Below are 14,011 nucleotides of genomic sequence, written 5' to 3' on the forward strand. Positions count from 1 at the left end.
AAGTAACTACAAGTAAGTGACTAACTACTAGCTCAGTGTTTCCCAATCCTGTTCCTGGATCCGCACCAACACAACACATTTTCGAACTCGTCCTAATCAAACACCCTTGATAAAATTAATGAGATTGTTAGTCAAGACTAGACCAGATTGGACTAGTCAATGACCATCTTAGACTGGCAAAAGACTTATAGACCAGCTTGGACTAGTTTATGACCATCTTAGACTAGCAAATAATCTATAGACCAGCTTGGACTAGCTAATGACCATCTTGGACTAGCAAATGACCTATAGACTATCTTGGACTAGCTAATGAGATAATGACCATTTTGGACTAGCAAATTACCTATAGACCAGCTTGGACTAGCTAAAGAGCTAATGGCCATCTTGAACTAGCAAATGACTTATAGACCAGCTTGGACTAGCTAATGAGATGATGACCATCTTGAACTAGCAAATGACCTACAGACCAGCTTGGACTAGCTAATGACATATAGACCAGCTTGGACTAGCAAATGACCTATAGACCATCTTGGACTAGCAAATGACTTATAGACCATCTTGAACTAGCAAATGACCTATAGACCAGCTTGAACTAGCTAAAGAGAGAAATGACCATCTTGGACTAGCAAATGCCCTATAGACCAGCTTGGACTACCTAAAGAGCTAATGACCATTGTGGACCAGCAAATGACCTATAGACCATCTTGGACTAGCAAATGACCTATAGACCATGCATCTTGGACTTGCTAATGAGATGATGACCATCTTGGACTAGCAAATGACCTATAGACCATTATGGACTAGCAAATTACATATAGACCATCTTGGACTAGCAAATGACCTATAGACCAGCTTGGACTACCTAAACTGCCTAAACTACATAAAGAGCTAATGACCATCGTGGACTAGCAAACGACCTATAGACCAGCTTGAACTAGCAAATGACCTATAGACCAGCTTGAACTAGCAAATGACCTATAGACCATCTTGGACTAGAAAATGACCTTTAGACCAGCCTGTACTAGCTAAAGAGCTAATGACCATCTTGGACTTGCAAATTACCTATACACCATCTTGGACTAGTAAATGACCTATAGACCATCTTGGATTAGCTAATGAGATAATGACCATCGTGGACTAGCAAATGACCTATAGACCAGTTTGAACTAGCAAATGATCTATAGACCATCTTGGACTAGCAAATGACCTATAGACCATCTTGGACTAGCTAAAGAGCAAATGACCATCTTGCACTAGCAAATGATCTATAGACCATCTTGGACTAGCTAATGAGATAATGATCATCTTGGACTAGCTAAAGAGCTAATGACCATCTTGGACCAGCTAATGAGATAATGACCATCTTAGACTAGCAAATGACCTATAGACCAGCTTGAACTAGCAAATGACCTATAGACCATCTTGGACTAGAAAATGACCTTTAAACCAGCCTGGACTAGCTAAAGAGCTAATGACCATCTTGGACTTGAAAATTACCTATACACCAGCTTGGACTAGATAATGAGATAATGACCATCTTGGACTAGCAAATGACCTACAGACCAGCTTGGACTAGAAAATGAGATGATGACCATCTTGAACTAGCAAATGACCTATAGACCAGTTAGAACTAGCTAATGACCTATAGACCAGCTTGGACTAGCTAAAGAGCTAATGACCATCTTGGACTAGCTAATGACCTAGACCACCTTATAGCTAATGACTATCTTGGACTAGCTAATGGCCTATAGACCACCTTATACTAGCTAATGACTATCTTGGGCTAGCTAATGGCCTATAAACCACCTTATACTAGCTAATGACTATCTTGGACTAGCTAATGACCTATAGACCCGTATGAACTAGCTATTGACCTATAGACCGGCTTGGACTAGCTAATGACCAATAGACCAGCTTGAACTAATGAGCTAATGACCTGGTGACCAGGGCAGCGTTTCTCAAAAGCATTATGAGCCAAGTTGATCTTACAACCATTGTCACCAATGGTCTAAAACACAGCTGTCATCTTAGGCAGGATTTTGTTTCAGCAGGGTAAAAGCAGTGTACAAAAAGACATGCCTGATGCCAGTGGGTTCTGTGGGAGTGATTCTATGTGACTGTATTGGTCTCCATGTTCGCAGAACCGCTTGGCACAGTTTGATCACCATCCTGGGACCATAAACAAAAGGTTGAGACAGCAAGGTCTGACCTCTGGCCATTCATCCTTAACACTGACCAGTCACATCAGAGTCAACGACCCACCGGGGCACCACTGGCACTCCATAACAAAGAAAGAAACCTCTCCATGACCATACACAGTCATATCGAGCTATGATAAATTAAGTTGATGAATTAAGTAGATGACAAGATTGCTTGGAAAACTCACAAGACGTCAGTTAAATATGAGATATAGTGCCAGATCACCAGTTTGATAGACATCATACTTCTTTATATAGACTATAGCTAGCTTATGCTTTTGCCATAATTATAGTATTAGCGAAGATGACAATGACATGATCTTTATCACCACTATTATAAAAAATACTTGGCATTATCATTGATCTACTTGGATTATATCCATACATGTTCAAGTAAACTCATTGGAGGTTTGTTTTGAGCTATATCACTCATAATAGTAATAGAAATGGATAAAATTAGCCCTTCTTTGTTATAATATCACATACATGAGAAAGTGTTATCAAACTTACCTGAGGAGTGGCTGTTTTTTTAGAGCACAACATAGCTCAAGCTAATCTTTTTCTAAATGCTAACTGTGCTAACGTAGCACTAATTACACAGAAAGGAATGAAGAAATTATTCTATTTAAGGTGTAATCATGCCTATAAATGTAATCTAGTATGATATGATACGGCTGAATATAACAAATAATAATTAAAATATGCCTTCCTTGTTCAGGAAAATTTCTATTAGCTAATGGCTAAGACGTTACAACGCCACAGTGAAGCTAAGCAACACAAAAACAGTACTGTTAAAGACATGACACGGCATTCATACCACATTTAACTTCAGTAATGTGACATTTAAGATAAAATTAATCAGATTGATAGGACTTTATTTAATCTACAATTGGATCGTAAAAGGTATAGACTAAGATATTATGGTCAATATTATTTCCCCCCATCTTTGCAGTCCTTGTTACAATGAACAAAGAAGAAAAAGGCAGAGAAAGTTCATGAAAACGGAAACAAGCATTTAATTTCTTCAAAATAATGCAGAATGATGGTCTACCAATAAAAATAATGCACATTGATGTTGTGATCTTAATCACACAACAATTTTTTTTTTAAAGAAATAGGCCAATTGTGATTCATTCATTTTGTCTTTAATGCATATCAAATTTCTGAAGTGGTTCTCATAGTTTCCAGCATTTATGGGAATTTTGGACATCATGTATCGAAGCATGTCAAAAATGAGGGTATAGCTGCCCAGGGTCAGTCAACAATAGAAAGGTCAAATGACTTGACTTTGGACTCTAGAGAGACGGACGCCAATGGATATTAGCTTGAGACCTGAGAATCTGCTAGAGACATCAAATAGCTGTAAACATGAGAAAACATTTCTCTTCTAGGAAACCTTCTTTGGCCCCCCCATCAGTCAGACCACAGAGGACCCAATGGGAGTGAGAGGAGCTGAGCTGCCGAGACAGGAATACAGTGGGATGCAGGAGTTCTGACCAGTGTGTCAGATCTATGCATTGGCATTTTATGGTGTTCAAAAAGACAATATGGGTTAATTGTGAAAATTAAGGAATTATCCAGTGTGATGCTTTGGGCAATGTTCTGCTGGCAGGGAAACCTTGGATCCTGCCATCCATGAGGATGTTACTTTGACAACTACCACCTACCTAAGCATTGTTGCAGACCATCTACACCCTTTCATGGAAAAGGTATTCCCTGATGTCTGTGACCTCTTTCAGCAAGATAACGTGCCCTGCCACAAAGCAAAAATTATTCAGGAATGGTTTGAGGAGCACAACAACAAGTGTGAGGTGTTAACCTGGCCTCCAAATTCCCCAGATCTCAATAGAGCATCTGTGGAATGTTCTGAACAAACAAGTGCGATCCATGGAGGCCCCACCTCGCAACTTACAGGACTTAAAAGATCTGCAGCTAACATCTTGGTGCCAGATACAACAGCACAACAGGGGTCTAGGGGAGTCCATGCCTCGACGGGTCAGGGCTGTTTTGGCAGCAAAAGGGGGACCAACACAATATTAGGTCATAATGTTATGCCTGATCAGTGTATATTTTGAAAAAGATGATCAGATAAATCTCAAAAATTGTTTGATTTATGCTTAAAACACACACACATAAACGATTTTGTTATGGGGTATTAAAAATAAAACTTAATTTGTTAAATTTAAAAATTTCCAAGTTGTCAGCAAAAGTAATTCACAATAAAAACGAAATACTCAAAGTCCAAAAAAAGTGCACCAGGTTTCAATCTTGTTTTTCTTTCTTTTCAAAACAGCATCTTATGAACAACGTCTCAATTTCACCCCTAATTGATCTGCAAATTCAGGAGAAGCTTTTTGGAGCTCAATTTGTCTTTTTAATGATTCTCTGTGGGATTAATTTTGGTCACTTGGAATGTGTTTTGTTTATTAGTACATCCTGTCATGTTCTGCCAAAAGAATTACTCTAGAGTTCTCTAAAGTTTACACTATTTGCATTGACTTAAATTATCTCTTAACAGGCGTTTAACCTTTAACATAGAATAAAGACATCCGTTTATGACTGCATGATTGTTCGCACCACTCTAAAAAGTAGAAATGTGTTTAAATCATCTGTTCAATAGCGTAAATGCGATTCTTCCTAGAGCAGTTATGAGTATTCCAGATGTGAGCCGCCTTTTAAGTATTCACAAAGGACATGTCACATTAAATTAACTGCTGGTGGTAAATCCCGGGGCTTATTTTAATTGAGATGAAATGTCCTTTTATTATGAACAGAAATACTTGTTTATTTTAGAGGCGAGGCAGTATTGAAAAGCCTCTTTCAGCCATACATGAATAAATTTAACAGGGTACACACAAGTTCATAGGAAATGAAAGAAATCGAACAGGGTATTTATATTCAAAACAAGAATGAATATATATATAAAATTGCGTTTTCAGCAGGATATATCGCATGGCTTACATTAAACAATATAAAACAGCAATAAAACAGATGTGTTAAGGTTCACCTGACATGTATTTTCCCAGAACAAATCGCCAAAACAAGCGTAAGTTCTTATAGTGCAAAGAAACTAGTGATGACATGATGTGAAAAATAAGTTTTGTGCCAGAAAAAATTCAGCGGTCAAATGTGAGCATCAGTCATTTTTTATACTAGCCTACACTTCCAAAATCTAGCAAGCTGCCTACCTAGTACCTACTATAGACAGCATTTTTTGACAATGTAAGCACAACACGAAGGCTGCGTTCCAAGCAGCAATATTATGTTTCCTTTTAAGATAACTAATTTCGGCCAAATTATTAGAAAGAATTGCATGTTCTCATACAAGGTGATCCCAAAATTGCGACTAGCTTAGTGGGGGGAAAAAATCTAAAATGGCCGATGAACCAAGCTAAATGTTTAACTACTACAAATACTTGTATTCCATTCAATACTGAAGTCTTAATAGAAAAGTTAAATCTAATTAAAATTTGGCTTATTTACAGTTCCCAATATTTGTGTTTATGTATTTTTATGTTTACGTATTGTTAGCTTAGCAACATGCTAATATCAAACTCCGCTGATTCCGAAAGTATTTTTCCATTCATTTCTCCCATAGGGATTTCAAAAATGTCTGTTAAAGCGTTATAAGCCATGAACCAAGCTAACCAGCTGCGAGGTGAATCATAACAATACAATCTTTGATTTGAAGCAAAAAATCGTACAAAAGCACAAAGATACAAGACGTTCTTGACGGCTTTAGTGAGAGGAAAGAACTACAATGAAGCACTGCGAACAGCATAATTGAATTAAAAAGATGGAGAAATATAAAACTACTCTTTTAAAAATGCTGATAATATATAAAAAAATATATATTTTAAGTTTAAGTTCAAAATATGCAGATATATTAAGTGTTTTGAGGGTGTTGGGAGATCACATTCGCAGTGCTTCGTGGGAGTGGGCGAACTCACTTTTGGTGTGTTTTGCTTGTTTTGATCCTGGTGGAATTTTCTGTACAGCATCATGGGTAATGTAGTTTTTCACCACGAATTCCACTGTTGAAATAATGAGGACAGACGGCTTTAACAGAAGCAAAAAGTATCGATTAACAACCTCATAGCTCACAGTTAGGCTGTCTTAAGTGTTTTATAAGTTATTTTCTTTACGGAGAAAATGAATGAGTTTTTACTTCCTGAACTGACTTTTGTGAGTTTTGTCCACTTCATGCATGTAGATTTTGCTTTCTAATAAGAGTTTTGCAAATCAGTCACTTGTGTTCCATGTTGTCTTAGAAGGTGCTGCCTATGTAGGCGGTAGAATGTAGCACACCAAGTTTTGGAACAAAGCCTATCAGCGCTGACTCCAAAACAGGACTGTGGCATCCGCCTGATTCGTTCTGAAGTAACGCTACATACCAAAGGCTGCTACATGCAAATCTTCAACCCGCCGGGATTTAAAACTGACACCGTGAAGAGATGTACTTGAATTTCATTACAGGTCCATATGTTTTATATCAAAACTATTCAGCCCACTACCACAACAGTGGGCTAACAAAGCATCCTTTATCTATCAAGCTCTATTGAATGAAAATCCAAAATCATATTCAGGATAAAGGTTTGAGTAAACATTATTGATGGTGTACATTACACTGAAAAAAAAAGCAATACTACTCCCAGTTTATAAATTTGTCCTTAGAGTGAACCGGGCTATAGCCATACAGCGGTGTACATTAGGACAGTGCAGAATTATTGGGAGTATTGTTTTGCTTGCATTTGTGTTGTGGGTGAAAAGGGAGGTTCTGATTCCTGTTTGACTTGTCGAAGTGCCAGGCAAAATGTCTATTAGTCTAACAGTTGGACGTCAGTCTCTCAGGGTGGGGTGCACTTGTTCGATACAGTTTTATATAAATTGACATTCACTGGCATTAGCACATTGGTAGCAAACTAGTTTTTCAGGGAAAAAAGGGAGCATTGGTTGACTGCACAAAACTTGCCACCATCATTCTTAGGGTACGTTTACACGGCAACGATGTACTAAAAACTTGTACAGATGATGCCGTTGTCAAAATGATTCTAGAATACATGGATCCACTAAAAACGACTAACAGGGTTTTTACACGACGCCGTTTTCAACTGAAAACGCAAAACAACGCCGTTTTGGGGCCTGAAAACGCAAGCTTTTGAAATGGGTTTCAAAGTCCAAGGTTTTGAAAACGATACCTTTACCGTCTCCATGTAAACGACAAAGACGTGATTTTTTTTTTAAACGGTGACTACATGCATATTACATGTTCATGGGGTGTTTCTTGTCAAAGTGACATCGCCAACTACTGGCCATGCATGCATAATACAGCCTTTTTAGTTATTTTCGCAGATCTGTATGAACGGGGATCGTTTTGACAGCGTTGTTGTATGTTTTTAGTACATCGTTGTCATGTAAAAATCGCTGTATTATGCATGCCAGGCCAGTAGATGACGATGGCACTTTGTAAAGAAACACAGACGCCCAGATTCGCACAAATTTTCACAGTATAAATAAGCATAATGGAGTATAAAACACCACTAATAATTCCAGTATGTGCATGTAAAGCAGGTCTTAGGGATGTAGAATACCTCTTTAAAATAATCCAGGCTTTCCTTTCAGCCATTTCAAAGTTTATTTTCAGGAGTCTATAGCTCTGCAGACAGAAACCCTGCTTACCTTTCCACTACCCCAAATCAGGGATGCCCCTGGGGCAGCCATTATGCAAACTGAAGAGCGACCCAAGATCCTCAACAGTCTTCCAGAGGAGCTGGTAAAGACGCCCTAGAGCACCCGAGTCGAACATCATCTGCACATGTGCGTAGAACAAATCCAGCTGTAGGTGAGTGAGAGGGTTTGGTTAAAAACACTTTGTAGGTGTTAACATAATAAACCGGGACTTATTCTGAGAATAAATGGCAAGTGATGTTGTTTAAGAGACTTGCTGAAGGCCTGTGGGCTTCAAAGTCTCCACGCAGCAGCTGAGTAAATAAAACGTAGGAAACCAGGGGTCAAAAAGGGGGGCACATGATGGAGGCATGATGAGAAAGATGGTAAATGCAAATGTGAAGTTATCTATATGAATTACTGGGAATAAAAGCATTCAACATCAAAAGAGTCTGAAAGCATAATTTGTCGTAATCGCAGGTAAAAGGACACCAAATTAGGGCTCTAGCTAGATCAGAAGGTGAAAGTATCCATATATGAAGTACGTCAAGAAGGCAATATTTGGCTCATGATAGTTTTAAGTGCCATGAGAGACAAAAAGCAGCAGTGGCCCTTAAAACACAATCAGCAGTTAAAACAGAGATGATTACTGAAATAATATTTCTACATATGATCCATCACATTCCTTAAAGAACATCTGTATTTCAGTGAGGAACTCTTTTAGTCTTTTTAGCACTGCTTGAGTGAGCCAGAACAAAATCCAGAACAAGAGTTTGGAGTTTTAGCATGCTTCACTAGTCCCTAACTGTCATCGCTGTCAATGATGAAAATGTTGCGCTAATTTGCCAAATCCAACATAAAAGGAAGCCCTGGGGTCTAAATCAAATAAACCCTTGCAGAGAGACCTCACAGCAGATCATCTGGGCAGTACAACTCATGATGTACAGGATTCAAGCTAGTTCTGGACTATTTAATTTGATATAAATGGGAAAATAACTGAAGTGAAATCTCATTGCAGCCCGATTAATAAAACATCACTCGTGCCTAAAGCATAACACAAATCTTGGCCAAATATCACTATATTACCAAAAGTTTTGGGACGCCTGCCTTTACATGCACATGAACTTTAATGACATCCCATTCTTAATCCGTAGGGTTTAATATGGAGTTGGCCCATCCTTTGCAGCTATAACAGCTTCAAATCTTCTGGGAAGGCTTTCCACAAGGTTTAGGAGTGTGTTTATGGGAATTTTTGACCATTCTTATAGAAGCACATTTGTGAGGTCAGGCACTGATGTTGGACGAGAAGGTCTGGCTCGCAGTTTCCGCTCTAATTCATCCCAAAGGTGTTCTATTGGGTTGAGGTCAGGACTCGTTCATCCATGTCTTTATGGGCCTTGCTTTGTGCACTGGTGCGCAGTCATGTTGGAACAAGAAGAGGCCATCCCCAAACTGTTCCCACAAAGTTAAGAGCATTAAATTGTCCAAAATGTCTTGGTATGCTGAAGCACTAAAGAGTTCCTTTCACTGGAACTAAGGGGCCAAGCCCAAGCCCTGAAAAACAACCCCACACCATAATCCTCCCTCCACCAAACTTTAGACTTGGCACAATGCAGTCAGGCAAGTACTGTTCTCCTGGCAACCACCAAACCCAGACTCATCCATCGGATTGCCAGACAGAGAAGCGTGATTGGTCACTCCAGAGAACATGTCTCCACTGCTCTAGAGTCCAGTGGCGGTGTGCTTTACACCACTGCATCCGACGCTTTGCATTGCACTTGTTGATGTAAGGTTGATGGCAGCTGCTCGGCCATGGAAACCCATTTCATGAAGCTCTCTACACACTGTTCTTGAACTAATCTGAAGGCCACACAAAATTTGAAGGTCTTCAGGTATTGACTCTGCAGAAAATGCGCTGACCCCTCTCTGTGATTTTACGTGGCCTACCATTTCGTGGCTGAGTTTCTGTTGTTCTCAATTGCTTCCACTTTGTTATAATACCACTAACAGTTGACCATGGAATATTTAGTTGTGAGCAAATTTCACGAATGGACTTATTGCACAGGTGGCAACCTATCACGGTACCACGCTTGAATTCACTGAGCTCCTGAGAGCGACCCATTCTTTCACAAATGTTTGTCTGCATGCCTAGGTGCTTGATTTTACACACCTGTGGCCATGGAAGTGATCGGAACACCTGAATTTAATGATTTGGAGGGGTATCCCAATACTCGTGTATATGAAATACACAATATAGTGTATATAAAATATGTCCAGGGTAGGTTCAGTAAAGGTATGTCTAGATTTCTTCGTCTTGAAGGCACGTCTACTCCAGGCCTCATGCGGTGACTCATGCTGGCCTGTATTTGATGGCTCTAAACATAAGAATCAAGAGATGTTTACCAGCATCAGTGTTTACCAGGGAAAGTCCTCTCTCTCCCCAGAGACACACTGATCAGTGAGATTGGGAAAGAGGTATCCACATGGGTTTTGAGCACAATGAAGTATTGGGTGTGTGGTGTGCTAGTAGTTTGTGTGTGTACCCCCTAACGAGGCCAATGCCGCCCTCTACGGAAGCATTGGCGACTGCATAGCAGTGACAGCAGGAGACAGGAAGAGCCACAAATACAGGAACACACAATATACCAGAGACAGAGAGCAGACACAGGGAGTAATGAGAGGAGAGAATCACACGTCCACTAATCAGAGAGAGAGAGAGAGCAGAGGGAGGGATGCTGTAAAACAAGATTTCTGCTAAGAAAAGATTGAGACATGGCATAGTGGTAGTGCTTTTGCGACATCAGTTAAGAAAATTAAGTGATGTTTTATTAACAAATTATACAAGTGGAGCGCATTAAGTTAATCAATTTAATCAACAATAAGAGGTGTATATACACTGTATACTGCAGATTTACCTCCTTTTCATTGACAGTTTTTAGCATCCCTGCACCACCCCATCTCCTCACTTTGATATAATAAACTCTTATTAGACGTCAACACAATCCATAATACAATACAAATTTCTATCACAGGGTTGGGGCTAAAATTCTGAGCCCGGAGCCCTCCCCTGGATAGCACGCCAAATACACATAATCTTTACTTTATTTAATTTGATATAGGCCTAAGTGAACTCGTGAAAAATATTAAAAAAAATGCCAAAAGCACATATTAAAATGGCTAAAGATTAAAGGTGCACTATGTAACAGTTTTGCAGTAAAATATCCAAAAACCACTAGGCCAGTGTTATATATTTTGTTCAGTTGAGTACTTACAATATCACAAATGTTTCCAACTATTTGTAAATCGTGAGAAATTGCTATTTTACCCAAGGAACTGGGAAGTGTGAGGGAGTCGCCTGTCGATTGCGTCAGATCTGCGTTCCCCTCGGTTTCCGAGGATCTGCAGAAATGCTTTACTCTAACTGCAGTGTGCAACAAGTGTCATAGCAGCCGCCGAGAGAACACACAGAGTAACGTCATAACATCATTTAACACACTCAGATGTGTCTAATATGATAAACAGAGCAGCGTTACCTCATACTCATGACCGGAAAAGCAGAGATGGCGCCTGCAACTGTGGCATAATAAAAGTCCCGCCAGTGACTGTGTCATAATAAAAGTCCCACTGCTCGCGAGGCGTTTGTTGCCTTTATCTTATTAACAATCGCTCCAGCGACCTTGCTCAGCTCCACAACACTCGGTCCTGCTCTGCTTCATACTACAGTGACGTTAATAATCACATACATGAACATAATTTCTGCCCGAGTCCTTTTCCACCGGCTGTGAGGTGAAGACCACATGTCCCAAGATTCTGCGCTCAAACGTGGCGTCATCAAACTACGCCTTTGTTTTGAATAGGCGACCTCTAGTGGATGGAAAAGTTACATAGTGCACCTTTAAACTCAATTAAAATGAATACTGAAAAATAAAATTAAAAAGCTAATTCAAAATATTAATGCAAATTATAATAGTATATAAATAATACTAAAATAACCCGCACATGCATTAGTACACACCAACAAATACGTACACAAATGCCAAACACATGGCACCACACACCCTCACACATGACAGCGAGCATGCTTGCTCGCACACTCAAGTTTGGCAACAATTATACATGCAGAAATGTCAGTCAGCACACAAATATGTGCATTCAAACCTGAACACACATTCACTGCTCTTTAGAGAACCGTTTTTAGCAGTAGTAGTGCAATACTGGCAAGACAATCAGCGGACCACACAATGGATTTGAGTCATAATTTATGTTCGAGTCTGCAGACAGACCATCTATGAATAAACAATTGTTTCCCCGGCTGTATATTGTACTAACGGTATGTGTAGCAGGAATCCCCCAGAGCTTTGTCCTCGGTCCCATACAGTTCTTGTAATAGTCTATAACTGGCCCACTGTGGGTCGTTTATGCATAGGGGACCCGGATCACCTACTCCCATAGACCTGCTATCTGAAATCAGCCGCCAAACATAACACAACAAATCAACTTATCAGCCATAAACCATGTTCACTTCAGATTACAGACTTTGAGAAACAGATCGAGGGAGTCAGGGAAAGGAGTAACAGGAACCATGTAAATTGCAAGAGAGGGATTGTCATATGCATGTGTGTGTGTGTGTGTGTGTGTGTGTGTACATACGTGTACAGAACAATCTGAGCCAGGCTGGGTGTATTCACTATGAACCCCCTGCTGAGACAGAGGCCTGGGATAGAGCTATTCAGACATACAGCTCGATCCCTTTGTCCGGCCTTGAGAACAGACTTGTGGTGACCATACATCTGATGATCTGCAAGCTTAAAGGAATATTTAAAAAACGTCAGTCATCATTTTCCCACTGTAATGCATTTATAACATTCTTCAAAAAGTAGAAATTTTGCACAACGTCCTAATGCATCAAACCATTGCTGCATATAAATTCTGCATGTACTCATTTTATAACATTAATTAAAAGTTGATATTAACATTATTTAATGCATAAAACTATTACATATTTTAAAAAGAATGCATTTCAATTATTAAATATCTGAACATTATTTAATGCATTATGAAAAATTATATTCAGTAAAAAAGGTTCATTGTTAGGTCATAATCTACATGCATAATACATAACTTATTTCCATGTTAGCAGACAACATACAATATATTGCATCTCAGTGGACAATTCTGTTTCTATTTCATCAACATTTAAGGCGTTCTCATAACATCTTCTGAATGTTCCTATATAATCAAACCAATATAAGGCAGTTAATTGTCCATATAAGGGTGAATTAAGTTGAGTAAGTATATGAAATATATTTAAACCAGACCAAATAGGGCAATGTTTCTATCTTTAAGATCATTCAGAATGAGAGAGATACATACAAAATGTAAAAAAAAATAGAAAAATATAGAGGGGGGGGGGGGGGAGTTATGCTGAGGATTCTCAAAAATAGCAGCGTTGGATTCTTAAAGGATGATTCCCAAGTGAAAATGGAAGGAAAAATGCTAACAGTTCAAACAGGAGACTATATGAACTCCAAAAAAATCAATTTAACAGACATTTGGCATGCTAAACAATAACTCCCCAAATGAAAACTGTCTATTGTCTATTGTATGGGGATGTCTAGCTTTGCTCATTTAGTGAAAATATCAGCGAACAGAGCACTATTACTGGAAAAAACACTGATTCAGAGAATGGACACTCAGCTTGTTATCGTCTAACAGTCCTATGTGTTATGTTTTATATCTAACACAATATGTGTAAAACACAGAAAATATCAAAACGAAATAACTTCGAAAGAATCTCATGAAAACATACAAGAACGATAGACAGATTGAATGATGTATAATGATCCGACAGACCGATTAAACGATTTATTATAGGCCAAAAATAAAAATTATAATATTTAATATAAAATTATTATATATTAAAGAAATATTAACAATCTCATATTAATGTTGTAACAGTTCGTAGTGATGGGAAGGAGGCGGGAACTGACGAACGTTTAAAGGGTTACTTCAGCGATTCGCATTAAGCTTTGTATCAGTAGAAACCCGGTAGTATATTCGAATTATCGTACTTTTCCCCCCTCATATCCTAGCCTGGTCTTACCAGACTCTCGTACATTTGATTTGTACATAGAGTCTGGCCACTC

Source organism: Gobio gobio, assembly GCF_949357685.1.
Source record: "Gobio gobio genome assembly, chromosome: 24".
Classification (NCBI taxonomy): Eukaryota; Metazoa; Chordata; class Actinopteri; order Cypriniformes; family Gobionidae; genus Gobio; species Gobio gobio.